We start from the raw sequence: 690 nt of genomic DNA, 5'->3' as shown, positions 1-690 counted from the left end.
GTTAACTCGTAGAGTTTGACAGTGGAGAGTGAATTTCGAAATTCTAGGATGGCTCCTACTCGAATATTTTTATGTGTCATCAAGAAAAAAAAATGATCTTAATTCTCAAAAAAAGAGAAACGAGTCTGCTTTCTTAGACAGAACACTTCTTTGTTGAACGGCCCATAGTTAACCATCAATCAGCAACCCTTAATAACCAGGTATTGACGTTAATGGTACTGTTTCTCTTGCAAGTATTACCATTACCATTAGCATTTCTCTTTCTCCTTACTCTCAATGTTCAGGCGTCTTCAGCAATAACGGTAGATCTTATTCTCCATTTTTGTAATTGTCAAGTCCAGAACACAAGCAGCAAAAAATGCTATTAGAAAACATATTTTTTCGGGAAGACAGAAAAATTATATGATATAAAGAAAATGCTTGTTTAGCACGGGTGAAAAAGTAGAGAAAATTTCTGTTGGCAGTAAATACCCCTACGAAAGATGTAACTTTGTGCAAATAAGAACGAAAAATTTCTTTTATTTTTCATCTGAATGAAGAAATGTTCAAATTTTTAAAAAAGTCGTTATAGCAGTCCGCCGCTACGTAAGAGCCAAATTTTTGTGCCAGAATTTTTGAGGGCTTTTGAACTACTCGCACCCTCGCTTCGCTCCTGTGCTTTGCCATTCTTGCAGCAAGCTGCGAAGTCGG

The sequence above is a fragment of the Planococcus citri genome, chromosome 2, assembly GCF_950023065.1.
Source record: "Planococcus citri chromosome 2, ihPlaCitr1.1, whole genome shotgun sequence".
NCBI lineage: Eukaryota > Metazoa > Arthropoda > Insecta > Hemiptera > Pseudococcidae > Planococcus > Planococcus citri.
Note: the sequence above shows the minus strand (reverse complement) of the source record.